Source organism: Dendrobates tinctorius, unplaced genomic scaffold, assembly GCF_039654945.1.
Source record: "Dendrobates tinctorius isolate UK_male_01 unplaced genomic scaffold, ASM3965494v1 ptg000160l, whole genome shotgun sequence".
Lineage (NCBI taxonomy): Eukaryota > Metazoa > Chordata > Amphibia > Anura > Dendrobatidae > Dendrobates > Dendrobates tinctorius.
The window spans coordinates 29,661,423-29,674,680 of record NW_027361827.1 but is presented as its reverse complement, the minus strand read 5'-3'; positions in this window follow the sequence as shown (position 1 = coordinate 29,674,680).

Below are 13,258 nucleotides of genomic sequence, written 5' to 3'. Positions count from 1 at the left end.
GGGGGTCCCTTTTTAGGATCTGCAAGGCATAATCTGACATGTGGACCAATGTTCCCGGGGTCAATGATGCACTGCGAGTGCTGGTTGGAAGAGCACTTTCTGGCAAATCCACATACCTCCAGTCACGCACAAACCCTGTACCAGACCTTGCCACGCCAACATTTTCACTTGCCCCACGAGATGCATCCTCCTCCCCTAAGTAATCATCCCCATCATCATTCTCCTCCTCCTCTTCTTCCTCCACCTCGTCCAGAAGAGGTCCCTGAGCAGACAATGGCTGAATGTCATCAAGGATTCCCTCCTCCTCTTCCTCCTCGTCAACATTGGCTGCAGCCTCCTGCTCCTTAAGGTGCGTCAAAGTTTGCATGAGCAGACGCATAAGTGGGATGCTCATGCTTAGGATGGGGTCGTCTGCGCTTACCAGCCGTGTGCATTCCTCAAAACACTGAAGGACTTTACAGAGGTCTTTCAGCTTCGACCACTGCACACCTGTCAACTCCATGTCTGCTCTCAAAGTGCCTGGCCGTGTATCCTCCCACAAATGCATTATGGCCTGCCTCTGTTCGCACAGCTGCTCAACCATGTGCAGGGTGGAGTTCCACCTTGTTGCAATGTCCATAATGTGGCGGTGGTTGGGAAGGTGGAGCAATCACTGCAGCTTCTGCATATGAATGGAGTGTACAGGCGACCGGTGGATGTGCGCGCACAGTCTTCGCACCTTCTGGAGCAGGGCTGTTAACTCCGGATAATTGTTGAGGAAGCACTGCACCACCAGGTTCAAGGTGTGAGCCAAGCAAGGTATGTGGCTGAGTTTTGAAAGGGCTATGGCTGCCACAAAATTACGGCCGTTATCACTAACTACCTTGCCTGCCTCAAGATGTATACTGCCCAGCCATAACTCAGTTTGTCGCTGAAAGTACTCGGCCAGCACCTCCGCGGTGTGTCTGTCGCCCAAACACATTATCTGCAACACAGCCTGCTGACGCTTTCCACTAGCTGCTCGATAGGGGGACACCTCGTGTGCAATAGTGGCAGCTGCAGATGGAGTGCTCGTACGACTGCGCTCTGTGGACGAGCTTTCGCTTCTGGAGGAGGAGGAGGGTCGAACGCCTACAGCCAACTGTTTCCTATACCGTGGGGTAGGCAGCACTGTGCCATCACAGCTGTACCCTGTGGACCCTGCATCCACCACATTGACCCAGTGCGCAGTGATGGACACGTAACGGCCCTGGCCATGCCGACTGGACCATGCATCTGTTGTGAGGTGCACCTTTCCACTCACTGACTGCTTGAGTGCATGGACAATGCAGTCTTTCACATGATGGTGGAGGGCTGGGATGGCTTTGCGAGAGAAGAAGTGGCGACTGGGTAGGTCATAGCGTGGTACTGCATAGGCCATGAGTTTGCGGAAAGCTGCGCTTTCCACCAACCGATAGGGCATCATCTCTAACGAGATTAGTTTGGCAATGTGGGCGTTCAAACCCAGTGTACGCGGATGAGAGACTGAGTACTTTCTTGACCTACTCATAGTGTCTGGGAGGGTGAGCTGGACTTGAGAGCTGCATATGGTGGAAGTAGCGGTGGACAGGGCGGACTGAGAGAGGGTTGATGATGGTGATGGATTTGGTGTTTTTTCTGATGGCCTAGATTCAGTCTTTCGTTGATATAACAGTGGGATTCCCTGACTGCTTTGGCCTTGCAATGACACCTCAACATTTGCTGCTGTGATAACCGGTGGGCTCACAGGGGGGGAAACAATGTAGCGTTGCTGACTACCTTCTTTGTGATCAGTTGCACATGTGGTACTTGAGGTTTGGTGTTGTGTCCACGCTTGCAAGTGCATGCTGGTTAAATGTCTAAGCTTGCAACTGGTATTCAAATTTTTCAGATTTTTCCCTCGGCTAAAGGTCTTTGCGCACTTCTTACAGATAACCTTGGCCTGATCATGAGGATTTTGTTCAAAAAAGTGCCACACTGCTCTCTTCCTGCTTTGGAAGACATTTTGTGGCCTGTGCTATTTTGACCGTTTGGACAAGCTGTGCAGCAACTCTTTTGATTTTTGGAACCTGTTTTTGGAGTGCTCCGGGCCTGCCAGATAACAGCTGTTGCGATGTCGATGTCGGCTGTGGATGCTCCTCCTCCTCATCTGAGCTATTGGAAGCAGCACCCTCTTCCCCCAATGGATGCCAATCTGGGTCAACAACTGGGTCATCCATCACCTCCTCTTCAATGGCATGTGCACCTTCCTCTGTGTCACCGTGTATGGTGGTATAGTATGCGGGAAGGGGCACCTGAGTCTTATCAGGGTCAGAATCTGGCTCATTACACTGCGAGGACAATGTAGTGCTCTGAGTGAATGTACCAGCAGAATCATCTATCAGTGGCTGTGCATCAGTGCACTCCATGTCAGATTCATCTTGGCCTGGGTAATTCATTTCACTTGATAACCCAGGCATGGTATGTGAAAACAGCTCCATGGAGTAATCAGTTGTATGGCCTGCGTCATCCTTCAAACTTGGTTGGGGTGAAGGACACAAGGAAAGGTGTGGTTCATGAACATGAGCCTCCAATAACGTGCTTTTATTTTTTACAACTTCAGAAGAGGAGGCGATCGAGCTGGAGGCTGATTCAGCAATGTAAGCCAAAACTTTTTCCTGAAGCTCTGGCTTTAAAAGCGGTTTGCCAACTCCTAGAAAATTAAGCCTTCGAGGCCTTGTGGAGCCAGACGATGACGCAGGCTCAGCACCTCCTGCATTCGGTCCTATTTTGCTTTTGCCATTACCATCAGATCCACCACCAACGCCATCATTACCAGCTGGCAACCCCAGCCCAATTCCATGGCCTCTTCCACCAGCCTTCCTCATTTTTGGTAAAAATGTACACAAAATCCCACAAACTATATAGTAATGTAAAACAAGGTACAAGGTGTATATAGGACAGGGGAGACGTAGAATTTCTGAAAACACTTGTGGACACTGTTGGATTGTGAGGCCCAGTGAATATCACACCGCTATGTCACAGGCTCAATGTCGCAGGTGTGAAAAATGTCACTATAGGACAGGGGAGATGTAGAATTTCTGAACACACTTGTGGACACTGTTGGATTGTGTGAGGCCCAGTTAATATCACACCGCTATGTCACAGGCTCAATGTCGTAGGTGTGAAAAATGTCACTCTAGGACAGGGGAGACGTAGAATTTCTGAACACACTTGTGGACACTGTTGGATTGTGTGAGGCCCAGTGAATATCACACCGCTATGTCACAGGCTCAATGTCGCAGGTGTGAAAAATGTCACTATAGGACAGGGGAGATGTAGAATTTCTGAACACACTTGTGGACACTGTTGGATTGTGTGAGGCCCAGTTAATATCACACCGCTATGTTACAGGCTCAATGTCGTAGGTGTGAAAAATGTCACTATAGGACAGGGGAGATGTAGAATTTCTGAACACACTTGTGGACATTGTTGGATTGTGTGAGGCCCAGTTAATATTACACCGCTATGTCACAGGCTCAATGTCGCAGGTGTGAAAAATGTCACTATAGGACAGGGGAGATGTAGAATTTCTGAACACACTTGTGGACACTGTTGTGTGAGGCCCAGTTAATATCACACTGCTATGTCACAGGCTCAATGTTGCAGGTGTGAAAAATGTCACTAAAGGACAGGGGAGATATAGAATTTCTGAACACACCTGTGGACATTGTTGGATTGTGTGAGGCCCAGTTAATATCACACCGCTATGTCACAGGCTCAATGTCGCAGGTGTGAAAAATGTCACTATAGGACAGGGGAGATGTAGAATTTCTGAACACACTTGTGGACACTGTTGTGTGAGGCCCAGTTAATATCACACCGCTATGTCACAGGCTCAATGTTGCAGGTGTGAAAAATGTCACTATAGGACAGGGGAGATGTAGAATTTCTGAACACACCTGTGGACATTGTTGGATTGTGTGAGGCCCAGTTAATATCACACCGCTATGTCACAGGCTCAATGTCGCAGGTGTGAAAAATGTCACTATAGGACAGGGGAGATGTAGAATTTCTGAACACACTTGTGGACACTGTTGTGTGAGGCCCAGTTAATATCACACCGCTATGTCACAGGCTCAATGTTGCAGGTGTGAAAAATGTCACTATAGGACAGGGGAGATGTAGAATTTCTGAACACACTTGTGGACACTGTTGTGTGAGGCCCAGTTAATATCACACCGCTATGTCACAGGCTCAATGTCGTAGGTGTGAAAAATGTCACTATAGGACAGGGGAGATGTAGAATTTCTGAACACACTTGTGGACACTGTTGGATTGTGTGAGACCCAGTTAATATCACACCGCTATGTCACAGGCTCAATGTCGCAGGTGTGAAAAATGTCACTATAGGACAGGGGAGATGTAGAATTTCTGAGCACACTTGTGGACACTGTTGTGTGAGGCCCAGTTAATATCACACCGCTATGTCACAGGCAGAAATTGGCTAGTGTATGACAAACTACAAGGTGTATATAGAATTGGGCAGAATAGGAATCTCCCTAGAGTGTAGGTCTGTAAGAACGGAACATGTCCTCGACTTATTCTTACAGAGTCACACACAGATAGCTTCACTGTGGCCGTGATAACAGCCGTTACACGGTACTGAGAGAGGAGCGTGCACGTACACCGCTGTCCGACGTCCGTAAAATTGTCAATCTCTGTGTTTTTTAAGTATACGGACTGACACACGCTGTCTATAGTTTTGAATGTGATCAAACAGCAAATATACTTAACTGTTTGAAAAGCAGACAAAACTAGAAGGTGGAGGTCTGTAAGAACGGAACATGTCCTCGACTTATTCTTACAGAGTCACACACAGATAGCTTCACTGTGGCCGTGATAACAGCCGTTACACGGTACTGTGTGAGGAGCGTACACCGCTGTATGGTGTGAAAAAATGCACGCTCAGTACCTCACCAGGACAAAAAAAAAAAATTTGGATTGCTTTTAAAAAAGCAGTTTGCAGAGCAGTGGGAAAACAGCAATGCAGCTATCAGGAAGCCTTATAAGGCAGCCTAACAACCAACACAGCTGATCCAGCAAAATATAGCCTCCACTTGCACTGCACAAACAGTGACTGGTGTGTTGTACAGGCAAAATTGCTAGCAGCAGAAGCAGTTTTTGGTGTCTTCTTCCCTGCCTAACGCTCTCCCTACAGAATCAGCAGCAGCAGCAGCTCTCCCTATTCTGAGATCAGCATGAGTAACATGGCGGTCGGAGTACACGCCCTTTTATACCCCCTGTGACGCCCCCTAAATCAAGCCAATCACTTGCATGCCCTTCTCAAAGATGGTGGTGACTCCTGTCTATGTCATCACGTTGCCCCCAGTGTCCGTGGATCCTGATTGGCTGAAAAAGGGCGGAAAACAAACTTTTGAAACGCGACTTTGGCGCTAAAGTCGCCGAGCTCGTGGCTGACCTCACCCTAGGGTTGGGTTTCGTTTCATGAAACCCAACTTTACCAAAAGTCGGCGACTTTTGAAATTTTTCGACCCGTTTCGCTCATCTCTAGTGCACAGTATGGACAAAGGTTAGCATAGCAGGGGACAGTATGGAGATATAGAAAGTGCAAGGGAAAGCATTGGACAGGGGGCAACCATGATATAGGCCGTGGTTCTTAATGATGGACATTGTGGCAGTTATAAAAAACAACAAGATGCCTAGACCTGTGGCAACCTCCAAATATCAAATTGTCATATAAGAAAAATCAGGAAGTCATATTGCCATAAAAATATACATTTTTATTAGGTAGTATTAAAATGATACAATGAACCTACTAAAAAGTTAAAAAAATGGGGACAAACAATGCAAAAAAGAACGGCTATTGGAGGAATGAAAAAGCAAGATGGTATGAACTAATAAGCAAATAGGTTGTATGAATTAGTCTCACAATGCGAGTAATACACATATATATACATATCAAGCAGCCAGAGGGCCTGCTAGCAAAGTGCACAGTGCTTAAAAAAACAGTAACCAACTTTATAATGCTCATTATGTAGAGAGGGCACATACTATATACAATAGTAGTGGCGAAAATATATTATCCATATGTGAACCATATTAGGAGCAATCAGCTCTATTGCCTAAAAAACAATTGCTTCAATATCCGAGTGTCCCAAAATAGACTCAAGTGATGCGGTAAGGAAAAAGCACAGAGAGCAGGCTGAGAGATAAGTAAAAATTGGCAGCTGAATGCAATACGTCGTACCTCCAATGAGCCATGACACCCCCGACGCGTGTTTCGCGTGATGCTTCTTCCAAGGGAGCGTGCGCACACAAACACAGCAGCACCTCTCTCGCCTGCCTGCCACCCGCCCTTCCTATCCACGCTCTGGCACAGCAGCGGCCGCTGAATGATGACGTCATTCAGCGGCGCTCCTCTGTCAGGAAGCGCGGGCAGCGGGCAGGAAGCAGGACGGATCCTTGCAGCTCCGCTGCTATTTTCTTTTGAAGGCAGCAGAGTTACTTTGATCGCTCCCTGCCCGCTGCCCTGCAGGGTCCCCCATGGCAGTACCGGATCGCAGCTCTGAATCTCCCCGGTTCGGGGAACCGGCTGCTTTTTTAACAAGCGGTTCCATCGAACCAGGGAGAACCGGCCAAATCCCACCCCTGGGTGTATGTATAGAAAAAAATATTCCGGCACTCTCTTTGCAGGAGAAAAGTTATTTCTTTATTCACAAGATAGGAATCCAGAAAGGTTTATAATAATGTAACGTTTCGGTCTCAATTAGGACCTTCTTCAGACTTAATAAACAGAAGAAAAAAACAAAGTACATAGTCAGTCAATGTGAACTGGTTTACATACACATAATGCATCAAAGACTATAGTACATAGAAGCAGAAAAGATGGCTGCTAAACCCAAAAAGAGAGGTATCTCTATGTCATAAAGAAAAAAGCACGAATATATCACAAGTAGAGTTGAGCGATACCGTCCGATACTTCAAAGTATCGTATCGGATGGTATCGGCCGATCTTTAAAAAAAGTATCGGTATCGCCGATTCCGATACCGGAAGTCCCATTCAAGTCTATGGGACTTCCGGTATCGGAATAAGAAAAACCCTTTCCTGCCCTTGTACAGCCTCTCTGGGGTCTGTACGGGCCTTTCGGGGGGCTGTGCCGGCCTGCCAGGGGGTCTGTGCAGGCTCCGGTGGTCTGTGCCGGCCTGCCGGTGGTCTGTGCAGGCTCCGGGGGGCTGTGCCGGCCTGCCGGGGGGCTGTGCAGGCTCCGGGGGGCTGTGCCGGCCTGCCGGGGGGCTGTGCCGGCCTGCCGGTGGTCTGTGCAGGCTCCGGGGGTCTGTGCAGGCATCGTCCGATGGGACTACAAGTCCCATCGGGCGATGCCTGCTACCATGACAGTGATTGACACATTAGCCAATGATGGGACAGTAGTAGTCCCATCATCCGGCTAATGTGTTAAATGTAAAAAAAAAAAAAAAAAAAAAAAATTACATGCTACATACATACAACATGCATACTACATACATGCTACATTCATACTACATACTACATACATGCTACATTCATACTACATAAATACTACATGCAACATACATACTACATATATACTACATGCATGCTACATACATACTGCATGCTACATACATACCACATATATACTACATATATACTACATGCATGCTACATGCTACATACATAACACATATATACTACATGCATGCTACATACATACTACATGCTACATACTACATATATACTACATGCATGCTACATACTACATGCTACATACATACTACATATATACTACATGCATGCTACATACATACTGCATGCTACATGCATGCTACATACATACTACATACATACTACATGCTACATACATACTACATATATACTACATACATACTACATACATACTACATGCATGCTACATACATACCACATACATAACACATATATACTACATGCATGCTACATACATACTACATGCTACATACATACCATATACATACTACATGCATGCTACATACATACTACATGCATGCTACATACATACTACATGCTACATACATACTACATATATACTACATGTATGCTACATACATACTACATGCTACATACATACTACATATATACTACATGCAACATACATACTACATGCTACATACATACTACATACATACTACATGCATGCTACATACATACCACATACATAACACATATATACTACATGCATGCTACATACATACTACATGCTACATACATACCATATACATACTACATGCATGCTACATACATACTACATGCATGCTACATACATACTACATGCTACATACATACTACATATATACTACATGCATGCTACATACATACTACATGCTACATACATACTACATATATACTACATGCATGCTACATACTACATGCTACATACATACTACATACATACTACATACATACAATACATTCATACAATACATACATAGACATACAGTACATATAACATAGAGTAACATACTTACCAATACTTGTCACATTGTTCCCCGAAGCCATTGTCTTTTCCGGGATAAATATTAACATAACAAACCACAAAAATACTCACCCACGATCCGAAGCAGTCCACGAGTGTGTCCCACGACGATCTTGGGTAGAGAACTGCAGCATCAGATGATGCTGCCGTTCTCTACGGGCTGCAGGAATCCAATGACGGAAGGTAGGTATCCTTCCGCACTGTATTCCTCCGCCACTTAAAAAAAAAAAAGTCCCTAGTCTCACTTTATGCCATTGCTGCGTGGGAATTTCCCACACAGCAATGGCATAAAGTGAGACTAGGGACTTTTTTTTTTTTAAGTGGCGGAGGAATACAGTGCGGAAGGATACCTACCTTCCGTCATTGGATTCCTGCAGCCCGTAGAGAACGGCAGCATCATCTGATGCTGCAGTTCTCTACCCAAGATCGTCGTGGGACACACTCGTGGACTGCTTCGGATCGTGGGTGAGTATTTTTGTGGTTTGTTATGTTAATATTTATCCCGGAAAAGACAATGGCTTCGGGGAACAATGTGACAAGTATTGGTAAGTATGTTACTCTATGTTATATGTACTGTATGTCTATGTATGTATTGTATGAATGTATTGTATGTATGTAGTATATATGTGGTATGTATGTAGCATGTAGTATGTATGTAGTATATATGTGGTATGTATGTAGCATGTAGTATGTATGTAGCATGCATGTAGTATATATGTAGTATGTATGTAGCATGCATGTAGTATATATGTAGCATGTATGTAGTATGTATGTGGTATGTATGTAGCATGTAGTATGTATGTAGTATGTATGTAGCATGCATGTAGCATGTAGTATGTATGTAGCATGCATGTAGTATATATGTAGTATGTATGTAGCATGCATGTAGTATATATGTAGCATGTATGTAGTATGTATGTGGTATGTATGTAGCATGTAGTATGTATGTAGCATGCATGTAGTATATATGTAGTATGTATGTAGCATGCATGTAGTATGTATGTAGTATGTTATGTAGTATGTATGTAGTATGTATGTAGCATGCAGTATGTATGTAGTATGTATGTAGCATGCATGTAGTATATATGTAGTATGTAGCATGCATGTAGCATGTATGTAGTATGTATGTAGCATGTAGTATGTATGTAGCATGTAGTATGTATGTAGCATGCATGTAGTATGTATGTAGTATTTTTTTTTTTTTTTTTTTTTTTTTTTTAACATTTAACACATTAGCCGGATGATGGGACTACTACTGTCCCATCATTGGCTAATGTGTCAATCACTGTCATGGTAGCAGGCATCGCCCGATGGGACTTGTAGTCCCATCGGACGATGCTTGCACAGACCCCCGGACATCAGCACAGCCCCCCGGCAGGCCGGCACAGCCCCCCGGCAGGCCGGTACAGACCCCCACAGGGTGCACAGACCACCGGCAGGCCGGCACAGCCCCCCGGCAGGCCGGTACAGACCCCGGGCAGTCCACACAGCCCCCCGGCAGGCCGGCACAGCCCCCCGGCAGGCCGGCAGAGACCCCCGGAAGGCCCGAAATGACGGCGCATCATGATGCGCACACACCGCGCATCATGATGACGTCAGGCCGTCAATCAACTGAACTTCCGATTCCGATGCCGAATTCCGATATTGAAAAAATATCGGAAGTCGGTATCGGAATTCCGATACAGCAAGTATCGGCCGATACCCGATACTTGCGGTATCGGAATGCTCAACACTAATCACAAGAAAAAATATATAATAAATGATAAGCCTTTCACACATAGTACATATTAAGGAAAAATGATCAATCTGAGATATAGCACTACATAGTTTAAATATAAACACTATGTACAATCTGACTTAAAATTTAATAGAGTAATACTAATAGAGGGGTATGGAAAAATTAAATATAGCATCAGCATATATCAGAATCACAAAGATATGTAGTATTGTATGGCTGATGAAAAGAAAAAGAAAAAGCGAGGCATTTCTAGCCAGAAAAAAATAAATAAAAAAATGAAAATAAAAATGGGGAAAATAAGACAAAAAATTCTAATGCCTCTTACCCTTATAAACCTCCAGAGATGCCCCGTGTGTTCCCTTGTATAATTAGTAGGTGAAATCGCCTATCATGGCACTGATAAGAGGTAATGACATGCTTAATACTAACATAGGCAAAAGGAGCCCAGCATAGTGTGCCCATGAAAAAACATATTCAGCTTACCACAGAACTGCAGGAAACGGGGTGTCTGTGATAACGGCGCCTGTCAGAAATGCGGGTGTCCGCTGCAGGTGGAGAGGTCGCTAAAGTGAAAGTGCTAGTGTTCGGACTTATATATCGGTCGTGTGTCAGGGATAGAGTGTGCGCCCAGGCGCACATGTGTCGGCTTCCCAGAAGTGTGTCTGCTGTGGAATGCAGGGTGGAACGCACAACCGGAAGTGCGTCATGGTAAAATGGCCGTGGCCGGAAGTACCGGTGACACGCATAGTGGAACGCAGAGGAAGTTGTGATGACATCTGGATTCTCTTTTTTAACCAGGGATTTATCTGTAGAAGGAGTCAATTGTAGAGAATGTTTCAAATAGAGCAAAAAGATAATAGGCACAAAAATATAATAAAGGGTATAAAGGTAAAATCAGAGGTGTAGGCCTGGTGCTCTGAGAGCCCTGCCAAATTAAGGCAACACACATGAAAGAGACCCAACTTGGAGTCTAAACCTTTCCAAATAAATTAGGGGCAGACACCAGGAAAAGTGGCATCAATTGACCCACAGTAAAAATTTGTTAATGGCACAGGAGCAGTCATCGATGGGCCATGCATGAGGTGTCAGGTTCTGGGGCATCATTTAGAGCTTTGAATTTAAGTTTAAACTAATATGAGGTGGGTGAGGGACCGATGTGAGCCTTCTTTTCTGGGAGCCCTGATACATCATGCAACAGCTCAAATTGCTTTTTTCAACCACACTTGGGTGGCACAAATGTCAGCTTTTTAGACCACAAGTGTTAGAAAAATTTAAGGATAGTAATACAGGTAGTTGACTGAAAGTAAGTGCAAGCCTGCCAGTCTGGGAGCCCTACTGCTACATGCAACACACATGAAGGAGACCCAACTTTTAGTGCAAACATTTGAAAAATAAAATATTTCCACACATCAATAAAGTGGCATCAATTTCCCCATAATAGAAATAGGGTAATGGGCCTCTGACACCCCTTCCACTACAAGCAACCCATGAGATGGAAACCCAACTTGGAGTGTCCATATTTAAAAAAAAATTGTCACACACCACTATAGTGTCATGAATTTTCCCTTAGTAGAAATAGTATAAGGGGCTTCTGGCACCCATTCCACTACAGGCAACCCACCAGATGGAGACCCAACTTGGAATCTCCACATTTCAAAAAATTATTGTTACACATCCCTAAAGTGGCATCAGTTTCCCAGAGTAGAAATAGTATAATGGGCCTCTGATGCCCCTTCCACTACAGGCAACCCAACAACCCAATGAAGATCCAACTTGGAGTACCAACATTTAAAAAAATGATTGTCACACACCACTTAAGTTGCATCATATTTCACAGAGTATAAACCGTGTAATGGACCACTGACACAACTTCCACTACAGGCAACCTACCAGATGGAGACCTAACTTGGAGTCTCCACATTTAAAAAAAATAGTGAACACCACTAAAGTGGCATCAATTTCTACAGAGTAGAAATAATATAATGGGTCCTGACACCCTTTACACTACAGGCAACCTAACAGATAGAGACCCAACTTGGAGTCTCCGCAACTTTTTGATATCGGGTGCTCTGGTCCACTGTGTAATACCGTAATTATATGGGTACTTTGGAATCTGATCACGAGGGACAATAAGAGACAGAGACCAAAGTTGATGTAAATAAGTATATTTCACAAGAGTGACAAAACTAAACATAATACTTTCTGCAACAGTAACAGAAACGCAGCACAATATGGAATAATGCAGGTAAAGCAAAACCGGCAGTACACTTTCTGCAATTGTAACGAAAACTCAGCACAATATGGATATGTCCTAAGCGACTGAAGAGCAAGGTAAGACCCCTCTTTATAATCAGTCCAACAGTACTAATACTCAAGTGTGCACAGGGCACAGAACGTAGGAGTCCAGCAGCAGATTCCGTATGTAAGGAAGTACAACGTATTAATGAGGCAGTCCCACGATGTAGTAAATCAGCATGCACACAGTACTAGGGTGCATAAGTCCAGCTAACATAAGGGTGAAATGCACACGTATTCAAACATAGAAGTCCAGCGTGACCCAGGAGAAGCAAAACAGGAGAAGGTCGCTATATGTACCTATAGGGCTGAACGTCCTGCACAAGTCCAGCAACGCAGCCCCAACAGACTCAGACACAAAGGAGATGGCAAAAGTCATGATTCCATAATGGCCACAGCAGCTCCAAGGGTGATCATCTCCACACCAGAATTCCACACAGTAGTTGATTCTTGCAGGGCAGTAGGCAGCAGAATGTAGAGGGGAAGAGCACCGATTAACGAGCAGCAGCCACAGCAGGGAGTCCGCTAGCAGATGGGCAGGAGCCAGGCAGCCACAAAATACTCAGGCACAGGAGAGCACATGACCCGGACTTAAATAATCAGGACAGACAAGAAGTTCCATGACAGGACGAGATCCAAGACTCCATCTTGGATCAGGGCAAACAGGTGCAAGGAAGTCCGGAATCCTTACACACTG